Source organism: Palaemon carinicauda, chromosome 19, assembly GCF_036898095.1.
Source record: "Palaemon carinicauda isolate YSFRI2023 chromosome 19, ASM3689809v2, whole genome shotgun sequence".
Taxonomy (NCBI): Eukaryota; Metazoa; Arthropoda; class Malacostraca; order Decapoda; family Palaemonidae; genus Palaemon; species Palaemon carinicauda.
In genome coordinates, this window is record NC_090743.1 from 102,021,115 (window position 1) to 102,033,614 (window position 12,500).

The 12,500-nt window shown below is 37.1% G+C and overlaps 1 long non-coding RNA gene across 2 annotated transcripts in view; it reads right to left on the bottom strand.

Annotated features, from left to right (window-relative positions):
* The window catches only part of LOC137658296 (uncharacterized), a 467,487-nt gene that overhangs the window by 372,197 nt on the left and 82,790 nt on the right, over positions 1-12,500 (bottom strand). For both annotated transcript variants that reach the window (XR_011047313.1, XR_011047312.1), the window contains exon 2: positions 1-181. This is a non-coding gene — a long non-coding RNA (uncharacterized lncRNA). The remainder of the gene's footprint in view (positions 182-12,500) is intronic.

A 12,500-nucleotide genomic window follows, 5' to 3' on the forward strand; every position in this document is an offset into this window, starting at 1 on the left:
CATATAATTTTATGAACCGAGAAAAAAAGCTGGCGTCCCCAATACACCTGGTCCTTTCCTATCGACAATTTCGCCAGCTGGACTAAGAATCCTGAGAAACTTTCCAGCTCCCAGGGTGGTGCCACATGGAATTTATTTCAGAGCTTCAGCTGTATGTTACACATGAATCTTACGAGATCGCCTGCAAAAAGTAATAAAATAGATCTAAAAATTGTTAAAAGAAAAACTCTGGGATTCTGATGAGATACAAGTAGGTTTAAAACATTGAAATAAATTAAAAAGAAAACATAAAATTTCAGACGCTTAGCTCCTTCAGATATTTAAATAATATAACATGCAAAAATAAAATGAAATAGAAATGCTGAGGATCTTAATTTCATAGAACCAAACACTATCAACAGAGACGCTACAGCTAAGCCTTTCTTTTTTCACGGTAAACAGATGTTATAATCCCTCTTATTCTATCCACGGAGAGGGGGTGGAGTGCTGATAAACCCTTCTGAAATTCTCCTGCATAACGGCATGCTATACCAACTAGTATGGAAGAATTAAAAAAATTTCACTTGCACACTTCGACAAAATTTCTAGATCACACTAATTCATGGTCTCATCTTAGTCCAGGCTTTTTAAGGCCAAAACATCATGAAATTCGACATAATTGTTAGAGGATTTTTTTTCGGAAATAATGATGTGTAACATTCTAGAAAAAAGTCCCAGCATGAGAAAATCCAGGAACTTGAGCAACACTAGTGTTTTCTGTAGCCACTGTCAAGTACGCTTACAACTACTGACTATCTTTGGTTGCCTATTATATACATTACTAGTGGTGCCAAAGCATTTTTTTCATTTTGTAGTGACACACTATATGCAAAAATTATTGTACATACTCTTTTCCGCTTAATATGTCTAGATTTTAAATAATTTTCGATATAATAAAAAATACAGATATAAAAAGAAATATCTGTAGGGCTTGTATATACAAAATGCTGAATTAAAATTCTGAAGAAAAAAATCCTACCTTTTATACAAAAAAAAAAAATAATAAATAAAGCTTTCAATACCTCTAAACTGATATTAGCACTGAATTGAATGAATATTGATAAATTTCAGTAAGATGAAAAATATTGTGTTGGCAGTAAATACATCCTAACATTTTACAATACAATTCCACAGCTTAGATAAATATCTGTGCTTTGAGGAAGTAAAATGACTTTACTGGAAATAAATTAGATCCTAAAAAATTCTGACCATCAAAAGATTACCTCTTAACTATTGGTGATCCAAACGCATAACGTTCACACATTAATCTACAAATGATTTACATTGCTTTTCAGTATGCTGAGCACAAATTACATGTTGGCCCTTTAAAAAAAACATTAACAGCAAAGGGATATAAGAAGTTGCTTTATGTTTATTAGAAATAGAGAAAATATTGCAATGTAAGAAAAAGTCTCTCTGAGCCACACAGATCAGAATAAAAGAAAAAAAGTATGAATGACAGTATATCAAACATCTGTGACTTTTCCTTTTACATAGTACATTCATCACTGTCATCTATATCATCATCTTCACAAATGTCATATAAGGAGTTTAAACATAACAACCCACAACACTGACCACATGTTTGGGAACATTCAAGGTTATTTTTACGACAACAGCATTTATTTGACCAACAATCTGTCATACAGTTACATATGATAATAGACAACAACGTTGGTGGGGCAGGTTGTATAACTTTCATTACTGGAAAAAAAGCTCCCAATATCAAAACACCAACCCCAGTCTTTGACATTAAGGGAAGAGACACCTTTCTACTTCTGGACTTGGAAATATACTCTCATGCTATGGAATTCAGCAGATGCATTAGTTGCTGGTAAACTCTGATACATAAGGTGGGAGCTTTCAATGATACTTTCTCACAGAATCTCTTATACCCGAGGTTGTTCAGGCTATCAGTGACTTTACCATTGCATGAACTAACTAAAGCTTTTCTCCTGCCGATATGATTTCATTAAGATTTTTCCTGCTACATTGAATATTTCAGCCTCTCTACAGAATTTTTGGTGTTTTGCAAATTTCTTCAGTGAGGCATTCTTGCTTATGCCATATGTGTGTGATGTAGTATTGCAACCGAGGAAATCATGTTTATAAAGAATGTCCCTGCACACTGACTCACCAAGTACTTGCTTCACTTTCTTGATATTCCACAATCTTGGTTTAAATTAAGTTTTGATTCACTGAAAGTGAATATGTTGTGGGTATTTAAGATCAGCATAGTAACACAGGAAGACTAAAGTTTGTATCATTTCCTATCAAGATAGTGTCTGATAATGCTGCCTATTCTTTTGTCCCCTGTTAGCATCGCCATCAAGCATGAACAACTATATGTCCATTTAGTTGTTAATATTTCCCTTGAAAAATGATGAAGTTTGCCTCATTCTTTGTATTTGAAAGAAATATTTTTTTTTCTAGGACACTTTCATCTTTTCAGAGAACGTAACTTCCATCCCAACTTTTCCCTTTCCTCCTCTCTGTGTGGCATCCTTTGTAGAGGGTGTTCCATAACCATCAAATACTACAGTTGCATGGCCATAATTCCTTGTCACATATGTAACATAGTTTACACACACTTCCTTTAAGTTGACACACCAAAAGACCATGGAATCTGGCGGAGCAAGGCTCCTCCATCTAGTACATATTTTACTTCACCGATTGGTGTTGCTTGGTCAGTTTCACTTAATTTAGACCCAATGGCATGGACAAAACCTGATTCCCAGGCTTCCCTCATCATGAGAAACACTTTGAAGAGGGCAGGTGGATAACTTGGTTACTGCACTTAAAAATGTACTTAGTAACCGGTTGATTTGTCATCTTATTCAATATGTTCTCTCCTTCTTTCCTATAGTCTTTGTATTATTCACACTACTGAACTACTGGCATGTATTCATGTCATGATATTCTTCAGTTGTGAATACCTATCTCTCATCATCAAAGGGACTCTTATCAGACAAAGTGAGTAGCAATGTACTGTTATCTTTCATGTCAATTTTACTCATTTCTCTACTTTGTTCGCGACCATCATATCTGATGTCTGTAAGTTCTTTATGTTGCCATATCAACCTCAGAACATACAGGAAAAGACATCAGCCAGGTCAGCCTCTGTTGTTCATTCATACCCGATCCTCTTGACAAATCACATCTGGTTTTCATCCTATGCATCAAAACCTGTTCAATCATCAGATCTGTGGATAATCCTGCCCATGTTCTATAACTTTTTCGAAAAACGTGAAACCCTATACTGAACTTCACATACAGATCTGAATGACTTTTCTCTAAGTTGACAATTTCTTGCAGGTAAATCCTGGCGGATTTAGCATAAAGATTATGCCCTGATGCAGCCAAATATGGAAGCATTTCAGTTACTACTTGCAAATGCAACTCCCAGCGGCCTAGGCGTTCAGCTTTGATCAATTTCATCAGGATTTGTATCCTGCTCATATACTGAAGCCACAGTTTCGCAGTATGGTCATAAGGGATGATGATTTCTCACACAAAAGCTGCTGAATGTGGGAAAGCACCTCAGAGAAGGAAACATCTGAAACTGTAAAAGACCCATCTTTTTCATTAGGCCATCATACATCTGTTTAGCTTTAACAACATCTGAGTATAATTGTGGATCACTATCAATAGGTTCACTTTTTGAAGGAATGGGAACATCAAAAGACTTGTCAAGTAGAATGCAAGAGAATGCAGCATACAATAACATATGGTCTCGTATTGCTCTGGAAATGGCTTTGCCACTTAGCCTATGGTCAATAGCTTGAGGAGCATATATCAGCTGCAGTATCTCACTTAAACCTGCACCAGCCATCAGATGGTCAATGCTCCCTAAGAAACTCATAATGGTGTGAAGTCCAAGTTGAAGGACTACATTCTTAAATGGGCTGCCTGCTGCCTGTGCATAAATGATACCGAGTGCTTTGAAGTATAAAGGCTGGTCAAATGTAATGACTAGTGTAACATTATGATGCTTAGTATGTTCAGTAATGTAGCATAGTGTACTGAATATGCATGTTGTGTCACTAGAACTCATAGCAATTAATGGCAAGAATACAGTGGAGAACTTTCCAGGATGTACTCCATCATGCAAGAATTGCAAACTGCCTGCCCATGAAGGTTGATTTGAACTGAATAGTAGTGATGTTTGCAGCGTGCATCTAGATTGGATGTGGCATCACTTGCAGCCACAAATGGGATAAGATCATACTTCAACTGTGTTAGAGCTTTTTTATCTTCCTGGCAGTATTGTATCTTTCTGCTACCTGTGTATAAAATATCTTTAGAAGTGACACTGACTCTAGGGACTACCTGGTGTGACTTGATTTCTGGTGTAAGCATAGTAATGATACCCATCCCATGGAATGAGTTATGACCATCAAGTGTTTTGACATTGTGGTCAACATTATCTGCTGCATACTGAACAAATTCATCTCTATGAGTGGAATATCTGTGCCATGATTAACAGCAGCGCTCATTTCAAAAAGTCTCCATTCACTCTGTGTAACAAAATCCATGTTTATGCAAGGAATCAATTAAGAAACGTGATGCAAAGTGGTGATGAAACTGAATACCCAGAGTCAACTGTAGAGGAGCAAGGATAATGTGGGGTCTAGTTGCTTGTATGATAGCCTGCCCAATTGATGTAATTTTTACCACATCTTTGTTGTTGACAATGTCTTCTGGTAATAGCTTCAAACGTTGAGGTAGGTACTGTAATGCCTTCTCCACACTCTCTACTTCAGTGGCAGCTGGATAGGATGCAAAAGATGAATCCATAACTTTGATGTCCTCCCTTATAAATCTAGATGGTTCTTCAATAATTTTCTGCTTCTCATCCCCTGACTTACTGTGTGAAACTCCAATAGCATATCTCAGCCATGCGTCTCATTGTTTCTACGTTCTCCATCCTGTTAATAGTTGTTATTATAAAATTGTCTCCAAAATGCTCTTTCATTTCTTTTTCGTGTGTTTGTGACTGTATGGGCCTGCTCCAGATCCCTCAAGGAATTCAGACATTTTTACAGTCAAGTTATCAACTGTGGTCTCTTCATCATCATTCTCTATGAGGTAATGGGCGACTGTCAGGAATGTTTCTGTCTGCTCTTCTTGTGATGGACTACCACTGCCCTTATATTTTGAAGGACGTCCTACTTTCTCTTTCTTCTTTGCTGTATCTGCTGGAGTAGCATACTTCTGAGGAACAGCCTTCCCCTGACGAAATTCTACACTGCAGTGGTGATGGTAAATGGCATCAGCAGCATAAAGGTCATGCACATGCATTAGTCTAGCACAGACACGTCTAACCCAATCATAATCTCTTATATGGCATTCATCTAAAAGAGTTTGTTGCCCACCTTTGGTCACAACTGAGTGAACTTGTCAGTCAGTCTTCTCTTTACATAGTCAGAAATGGGGGTTCCACAATAAACACAGTCCGTTTGGAAGCTGAAAAGCTCTTCCGATGACCTGTGTTTACAAAAAACAATGATGATTGTATCGGAAGTGTTTTTCTTTGCCTTTGCTACATTTGTAGGCTGACAGTATAAGCAACGACAATTTTGATGCACTGTTTGGCCTGGCTTTGCACTGATGTCATCGTTTTTCTGTTGGCTATCTAGGTTGATGGCTTTAGCTCCCTTTTCTCGAAGGAGTACTGTTAGCTCCCCAATGTCAAGCTGTTGACGACACAATACACAATTATCGTCCGTCATCCTCTTCAGATACTATAAAAATGAAAATAGTTTTGATAATAATACTATGCATTGGGAAGTACATAACAGAAAGCATACTGCTAAGTGTATAACAGAAACTATAGTGATAAGTGCATAACAGAAACCATAGTGCTAAGTCCAAAGGAGAAACCATAGTGCTAAAACTATATTAATGTTACCGTCAGTAATACATGTAAACTAATATTTTTCACTTGTACTGTATGCTATATATGATATTCTTATGAATTACACGATGCTTAGCACTTCATAGTGTAACCTAATCATCTGAAAAAATGAATAAAACACCTAATATGAGATTCTTTCAACTCTAAGTCACAGACTCTAACAATGTTATTCATACGTCCCAGCCTGAATATGGCCTGAAATGAATGAAATCGAAAACTTGAATTTTCATTGCTCTCCCATACTTTCTCGGACCGGGACTTTTAATATGTTGTTAGTATTGCTTGACTGTAAACGAATCAATAAAGATTTCTTCTGTACCATTTTTATCACCCAAAAAACTGTAAAATAGATAAATAAAAAGATAGATAGATAGATAGATAAATACACACATACATACCGGTATGTAATATATATATATATATATATATATATATATATATATATATATATATATATATATATATATATATATATATATAGATAGATAGAGATAGATATATATATATATATATAAATTTTCGACCTGGCCTTTCATTAGAAGGGGCTAGCGTTCGATCCCAAGTATGAGGTAGAAATTTATTTCTATTTGAACACGATGTTGTGTTGATATTTATCCATATATATATATATATATATATAGAGAGAGAGAGAGAGAGAGAGAGAGAGAGAGAGAGAGAGAGAGAGAGAGAGAGAGAGAGAGAGATCTATATATATATATATCTATATATATATCTATATCTATATATATATATATATATATATATATATATATATATATATATATATATATCATATAATATTTTTTTTCAAGAAGGCCCATAAAAGAAACATAGGAAAAATAAATAAATCACTATATTTTGACCAATACACATTGGCCCTCTTCAGGGTGTAAAGTAAAAATGAGGAATACAATGGACAGTGACGGTTTATATAGGAAAGCAAAAGGGTGTTTCCAATTGTTCTAAATTTTTTATTAATTCTGGAAGGATTAGCCAATTTTAATTACATTCAGGTGCGTTTTCGTATTGTAGAGCCGTTCGGAGGATGTCTTGACCTCTGATGCATACCTGGTGGTCTGTCCGTGTATTATCTTCTTAATGATAGGGTTGAGAAGATTATTGTCCACCGAGTCAGCTTTCCATTGGCCCTCGGATAAGTTCATTGTGTTTGATTGATTTAGGATGGCTGATTCCAGGATCTTCCTTCTGTACGGACAGGTACTCTCAAAAAGCAAAGACAACTCACTCCAGTTAATCTGGTGGCCTAAATCTCTAAGGTGAACAAAACTCCCCGAGTTTTCATAGCCATACCTAACAGATCTTTTACGTATGGCTATGAAAACTCGGGGAATTCGTTCACCTTCCCTAAATCTCTAAGGTGAACTTAAATCCCCGAGTTTTCATAGCCATACCTAACAGATCTTTTAGGTATGGCTATGTTTGTGAGAGATTACGTAAGTGTTATATTTCCACGTTTGGAATATTCTCGAAAAACCCAGTTAGTTTTATCTTTTTATTTTAAATATTCGAGGAGGGAGGTGGGCAGAGCTAGCTGAGAGAGGGTCGTCTCGCTGGTGCATTGGTATGCGTCTGAGATCTGATCGCTGGCAACCTTACGCCGTTAGGCACAGCCCCCAAGCTTCTAGACTCCCTGACCTAGAAGTATCTAGAATTTTTAAGTCAATATATATGCACCCCCAGGGATGCATAGCAGCAGAAGAGTACCAGCCTGTCCCATTGAAAGAGCCAACCTCCTCTCTTGCCTTCAGTGAATAAGTTTGTGCTCAACATATATCGTGTGTAGTGTTTCAAACATTTAACGAAACTTTAAAGGTGATTTCAAATTTATTGTGTTATTGTACATGCAGGTATTATATAAATCTTTGTAACTGGCCCTGTGAGATTTATGTAAAAACGTGAAGTGTATTTGTAATGCTATCTTGTCAGAACCTTCGTGTGAGCTAAAAACTCCTAAGTTTATCAATTTCTTTTATGTAAATTTCAATAAGGGTTTAATCATTAGAGTGTGAAAGTTAACTATTTTCATGAATTATCAAGATTAAATATTTATGTAAAATTTAATTTCCAGTGAAAGAAGATCATATAATTTTCAAAGTGTAATATTTTCTTTTCTTTGTTTAAGGTTTTGTTTAGAAGTAATACTTTGAGTGATTTATTTTTGGTGTATATTCTTTCAAAGTGTTGTAATTTTTTATAGAATACATTTAAATTTGTAAAGAGTGTATTATTCCGATCACCTGTGTTTCTTAAAGAACTTTCTCTTTTTCCTGTTTAGGAATCGAAGCAAGAGGTTGTTTTGAATAGTTCTTAATAATAATTACTCAGTTTGCTTTTGAGTGTACATGAAAGACCTTTGGATATTCAGTTTTTTATGTATTGCCGACTACGAGTTATATAATTTTCTTACAGCTCAGATATTATGAAAGTGTAACAGATTTATATAAAAACAAACAGGTGAGTTTGGAACTCAGGAGGTTGTTAACTTGCCAGCCGTAATATATTTTTTTGGTGCCCAGACCCAGGACCATAATATATTTTACGGTGCCCACACCTGGGACTATAAAATACATTTTGGTACCCACACCATTGTGATCGAGCGAGTCTATTTTAAATATTGATAGGATTCTGTGTATTATTAGGATACATTTTTTGGAGATGTATAAAATTTTTTGTAAAGTACAAGATGGCACAGTTTAATATGCAAGGGCTTTTGAAAACCCCAAATGTTCAGGAATTTTCAGAAGGAAATGTAACAAAAGATCAGTGGCTCTCTATTTTAATGGCATGTGGTGGCCATGCAACGAGTGGAATGATTAAAGCCCCAATCACGTGTCCAGCCTTAGAAGCATCGATAAACTCGAGGAAATAGTCAGAAGAAGATATAGTAGCAGCTCGTGAACTGTTGGAGGAAACAGTGAAGGCATGAAAGCAGAGAGAGAGAGATGTAGAGGCTGAGATTCGACGAATTGCAGCGGAAGAGAATTTGATTAGGTTAAAGATGCTGGCAGAACCAGAAGAAAGGGAGAGAAGACAGGAAGAAAGAGAGGCAGAATGATAAGAAAGAAAGAGGGAAGAAGCACGAAGTGCGAGGGAAATGGAACCAAGACGGGAAGAAAGGGAGGAGAAGAAGAAGCACGACATTCGAGTGAATTGGAACTGTTGATTGCTCGTGCAAGGTTGATATCTCAGATGTTTGATGTGGCAAATGAACAGATGTTGATCCCCAAATTCACATAAAAAGCCCCCAACAAGTTCTTCGACCATTTTGAAACGGTCGCGTTGATGATGGAATGGCCAGAAGGCAAATAGCCTGTATTAATGCAGTCTACTTATTGGGAAAGGATGCATTCCTTATCTTTCCTTGTCTCAGGAGCAGAATAAGGAGTATCAAAAAGTAAAGAGGACTGTGCTGCAAGTGTATCAAATGAGCCCTGAATATTATAAGGAAAATTTCCGAAGTTTGTGGAAGGATGAGGAAATAACTTTCCTGGATTATGCTTACCAGGTACGACAATGTCTTAAAAGATGATAGAGGCTCCTAACTTGAGGAAGATGGCTGATTTATAAGAATTGATAGTACTAGAACAATATCTACGATGAATTCCTGAACATACGAACGTACTTGAGAGAGAGAGGTGAAGAAACTTGATAAAGCCGCTTCACTGAGTGGCGATTATAATACAGTATCATCAGTCGTAAAACCTCCTCGGGTATGAAGTTTCAACTATCGTTCTGACCATGTGTCAAGTATTTGCCAAACCATGGAAACCAGTTCAGTACTTTGTGAACACGTTCAATAGTTACAGCGGAAGTAGCACTGGTACTGTTCCAAAGCATAATACGATAGTACTACAGCAACATTAGTCGAATCCTCCTCCTTCAAGTATCATGAAAGACATGCAGAAGGTTAATATTGTCTATTACAAGTGTGGCATAATGAATGTAGGTCAAACCAACCGAAAGCAGTCGCCCAAGTGGTTATGGATAATTTGACTTCTAAGAATGCAAAGACGAAGAAACAATCGGGAATGGATGAAGAGAAAAAATAAACCAACCAACATTTATATGAAGAACAGGACAAACTCAGATAGTGTGGATGCCTTTAAACCATATATTTATGAAGGTATGTTACCAGCAATAGATGGTAGTGAGCAAACCTTGGTCAAGAAATTGCCAGACACAGATTGTAACCAAAGTGTGGTGACATGAGGAGTACACCCATTGGTAGAACAGTCTCTCACAAGAGACACTGTTATTTTGAAGGAAATGGAAGGCGAGGAGGTTACCCTTATTTGCCGTTTGAAAGTGTCATACGAGTTGGTGGCAGGTACTTTTGATTTTGCGGTAAAGGATTCATTGGGTGTCAAAGGAGTAGAAGTCCTGCAGTGTAATGAGGTTGGTGGAGAGCCGTTTGTGCCTTGCCCCATTGTAACGGAGAAACCATTGAAGTATAGTCCTACGACTGAACTCGAGAAGGACTTCCCGTATCTGTTTTCTAGCTGTGTGATGACTTAGGAGTATGAAGAAGAAAGTGGCTGAAAAAGAAGAAAAAGAAACTGAAGGAGCGATGAACTTAGAGGATTTGTTTTCCGAAGAAGATGATTGTCTTGATGGTATGCAAGAGGAGAACTCCCAATTAAGCCAGAGAGAACAGGAACGACAAACGAGTGGACAAGAAGACAAAGAAGAAATTGACCTGGAAGAAATAGAAAACTCAAGTGTTAGAAGTAGGACAAGTGAGTAGGAAAAGGCTGATAAGATTGGAATGGAAGGATGCAACGTTAACAGAGTTATAGTACCGTGTGGTGGACGAGATGGAGGTACAGCAGTCTCCCACCTGTTATTATATTAAGGATGGGTTGCTTATGAGGAAGCATAGACCCGCCAATATCCCTGGGAATGCTGAATGGGGGATATATCGCCAGATATTAATTCCCACACCATTGAGAAGATAGGTGATCGCTGCAGCGCACAAGATGGGACACAGAGGAATAAGGAAGACGACAGAGAAGATTAAGAAACACTTTCTGGCCTGGCATGCATTAGGACGTGAGCCAGTTTTACTGTGCATGACATGTTTGTCAGATGGTAAAAAGCATAACGAGCGCATCAAGGAAGCTCTCTTACGCCCGATGGAAGTACGAGAAGAACCCTTCAGCAAAGGACCGAATGAAATGGCAGAAAACGGGAAGGATCAAGAGGAAACGGATAGCGGAAATGTCAAGGACTACAGGTATAGGATTGGCGAGATTAGCAAATTTTTCTTATTAGTGAAAATGAGTCAATAACGAATGAAGAAAACATTTGGTGTGAAGAGTAAAAACGGACAGTTTGAGGTAGGACGGCAGGTGTTGGTTTGCTAATAGATAAGGAGATTCCCTCTCGCCAACGAGTTCCAAGAACCATTCCGGATTTTGGAGAAGACCAGTGATCAGACATACATTATCCAAATACCAGGAAAAAGGAAAAATCAAAGGCCATATTAACTTCTAAACCAATACTTTAAGTACCGGATTTCAACGGGAAATTCCAAGTGAATGCGTCGGATAATGGGGTTGGAGATGTCTTATTGCAAGAATATAAGGATGGAATTCTTTACACTGTTTGTTTTATGACATCGAAGCTGAAGAAGCATCAGCAAGTCTACTCAACAGTTAAAAAGGAACTGCTGGCGATTGTTGCAGTGATAAACAAGCTTGTAGTTTATGTGAACAGACCACAGAATGAAGAGATTACAATCTACTCAGATCACAATCCTCTAACCTTTGTTATTACGATGAAGAATAATAATCAAAGGGTAACTAGGTGGTCATTATGTTTGCAATCATATTGTATTAATGTAAAGCATTATCAGGTAAAGATAACATGGTTGCAGATTATTTACCTTGGGCTGAATCGATGGAATCAGGTCCGGAATAAATAATCTTTTTTTTGGGGGGGAGCTCACATACAAAGCTGGTCTAGTGTAGAGTAAATATTTAATGCATGTATTTCATTCGTGTATCTAAGAGGTATACAGCCAGCTCATAAGGTAAGTTCCTTTCTTGTAGGTTTAAGTAATTGTATGTAAATTGTGTAAGACTTTCGTCATTCATTTCATTATATTTTTCACTCATCAGTATATGCAAATTTATGTTATTTTCAAGAATTAACTTCTTATTTCATGTATTTTGTTACAAAGTCTTATGCAATCTTGATTAAGTGTGTTGAACGAACTATATGAGGTATGAACGAGGGGTTATGTAATTTTTTCATGGTATTACGTCATGTTTGTTAGAGATTACATAAGTGTCATATTTCCACGTGTTTGGAATATTCTCGAAAAACCCGGAGTTAATTTTATCTTTTTTTTTTAGTTTCGAGGAGGGAGGTGGGCAGAGCTAGTTGAGAGAGACTTGTCTGCCTGGTGCATTGGTATGCGTTTGAGACCTAATCGTTGGCAACCTTACGCCATTAAGCACGGCCCCCAAGCTTCTAAACCCCCGGACCTAGATGGATCTAGAATTTTCAAGAGATGGATCTA